Source organism: Haliotis rufescens, unplaced genomic scaffold, assembly GCF_023055435.1.
Source record: "Haliotis rufescens isolate VD_foot unplaced genomic scaffold, xgHalRufe1.0.p SCAF_20, whole genome shotgun sequence".
Taxonomy (NCBI): domain Eukaryota; kingdom Metazoa; phylum Mollusca; class Gastropoda; order Lepetellida; family Haliotidae; genus Haliotis; species Haliotis rufescens.
The window spans coordinates 18,190,939-18,194,136 of NW_025963891.1; positions in this window are offsets into that span (position 1 = coordinate 18,190,939).

The window sequence follows — 3,198 nt, forward strand, 5'->3', positions numbered from 1 at the left end:
GTGACCGTTTGTCTACGCATGCGTGATGACTCAGGAAACGCTAACATCGTGACAGGTAGCCGAGTTTATGTCACTTCTCATTAATCACAACGAATGTGTCGTCTTTGTTGTCTAGTTCATTCATTCAGTTATCCATTTCATTGTTTACATCGTCAATATGTGCTCAGTGTAGTACATTAACATCCAAAACCTTTTAATTTTAGATTAATGAAATACCTTTTGCCTTATAAATGTTTACGTTAGCATATATACACATGCACAGTTTCTACTAAATAAATCTTTTATCTTTAATATAATCTTCCTGCTGTTAATCATACCGCAAAGGATGTCTATTATGTATCGCAAACATACATGTGAATTTTAATTTCATTTTAATATGAAACAGCGAAATAAATAAACCAATTGAAGAAATGTGTGTCTTTAGTTCCAAAGGGACAGTGTCTGGCGGAGAAATATGTGTATCAGATATTAGCAGCGCACTGTCTAACGTCATATTATGTTCCTATTAAAAGATAAGATCCTACATAACCTGACATACACATTCCTGTTATAAGCTAAGATCCTATAGAACTGGCATCACGCATTCCTATTGTAGATCAATATGGTGTTGAACCAGCATTATGCATTCCTATTACTACGTTTTCCTATTATAAGATAGGATCCTATATAACTAACATTACGCATTTCTATTATATCATAATATTCTATAGAACTAGCATCACGCATTCCTATTGTAGATCAGTATGATGTTGAACCAGCATTATGCATTCCTATTACAAGATAAGATCGTACAGAACCGGCATAACGGATTCCCATTGTAAGATAAGATCGTATAGAACTAGCATTACACCTTCCTACTTCGAGATAAGATATTATAGAACTGGAACCATGCATTCCTGTTATATAACAACATCATATAGAATTAGCATTACCTATTCCCATTATAAGTTCTTAGAGAACCATTTTTACGCATTCCTATCATAAAACAAGACCGTACAGAACCAGCATTGAACATTAATATTATATGACAAGATCCTGCAGAACTAACATTACGCAATCCCATTATGAGATAAAATCCTATAGATTTAGCATTACGCATTCCTATTATATGACAAGATCCTATAGAACGAGCATTACGTATTTCTATTATAAGATAGGATCCTATATAACTAACATTACGCATTTCTATTATATCATAATATTCTATAGAACTAGAATCACGCATTCCTATTAAATATATGACAAGATCCTATAGAACAAGCATTACGTATTTCTATTATAAGATAGGATCCTATATAACTAACATTACGCATTTCTATTATATCATAATATTCTATAGAACTAGAATCACGCATTCCTATTAAATATATGACAAGATCCTATAGAACAAGCATTACGTATTTCTATTATAAGATAGGATCCTATATAACTAACATTACGCATTCCCATTATGAGATAAAATCCTATAGATTTAGAATTACGCATTCCTATTATATGACAAGATCTTATAGAACGAGCATTACGTATTCCTATTATAAGATAGGATCCTATATAACTAACATTACGCATTTCTATTATATCATAATATTCTATAGAACTAGAATCACGCATTCCTATTAAATATATGACAAGATCCTATAGAACAAGCATTACGTATTTCTATTATAAGATAGGATCCTATATAACTAACATTACGCATTCCCATTATGAGATAAAATCCTATAGAACGAGCATTACGCATTCCTATTATATGACAAGCTCCTACAGAACAAGCATTACGTATTTCTATTATAACATAGGATCCTATATAACTAACATTACGCATTTCTATTATATCATAATATTCTATAGAACTAGCATCACGCATTCCTATTAATTATATGACAAGATCCTATAAAACAAGCATTACGTATTTCTATTATAAGATAGGATCCTATATAACTAACATTACGCATTCCCATTATGAGATAAAATCCTATAGACTTAGCATTACGCATTCCTATTATATGACAAGCTCCTACAGAACAAGCATTACGTATTTCTATTATAACATAGGATCCTATACGACTAACATTACGCATTTCTATTATAATATGATATTCTTTTGAACTAGCATCACGCATTCCTATTAATTATATGACAAGATCCTATAGAACAACCATTACGTATTTCTATTATAAGATAGGATTCTATATAACTAACATTACGCATTCCCATTATGAGATAAATTCTATAGATTTAGCATTACGAATTCCTGTTATATGACAAGATCCTATAGTATTAGCATTACTGATTCCTGAATCACCGATCAAGTTTACTGAACATGGCATTTGATGTCGAATCGCGTTATGTTTTACAAGTTTTGTATTCGGTCCCCGCTGTAGTAAATGTGAAGATATGTTGTGCTTCCTGTTTACTTAAAAATACATTCATCTTTTGATCAGCATCAGCAATATTCAAGCTATATGACGGCGGTCTGTAAATAATCGAGTCTGGACCAGACAATCCAGAGATTAACATCATGAGCATCGATCCACGCAGTTGGGATACGAAGGCATGCATCAACCAAGTCAGTGAGCCTGACCACCCGATCCCGTTAGTCGCCTCTTACGACAAGTATAGTCGCTTTTTATTGAACATGCAATGACTTTTCGGCACGAATTAAGGGCCGAGCGGCGAGAAACATGGTTTTGAATGTTGCACACGCATAAAATAATTCATATAAATTGATGTAACCCAGATAGGTGATACTCCAGCATAATGCTGTATCCTACATGTTCTAGCACAGATCAGAATGTCGACAATGACAGCACAGAAAGCGTACTGTACAAGCATATGGTCCATCCAAACGACACACTATTACCAACAAGAATATGTTTAATCGTTCAACGGTGTAGATAAAGCACGAGTCATGATCGTCGGTCTCTTGTTGGTTGTTACGCCTTTCACTTGGACTTCTTTCATCCGTCGTCAGTTCCATTTTCACACATGCGTATTTATAACACCATGTATTTTCATGCTGCTTTCCAAATTGTTTTCATCGTGCATGCATTGGTCTGACTGAGTTTCCATGGAAACTAGTCTGATAGACTTCCGATAATTGTTTGAATGCGACAAATACTCACTGAATAAGTTGCCATGGAAGCAAACATACCAACGTAAATGAATTATGGAGTTTACGATAAAATGGAAAATATG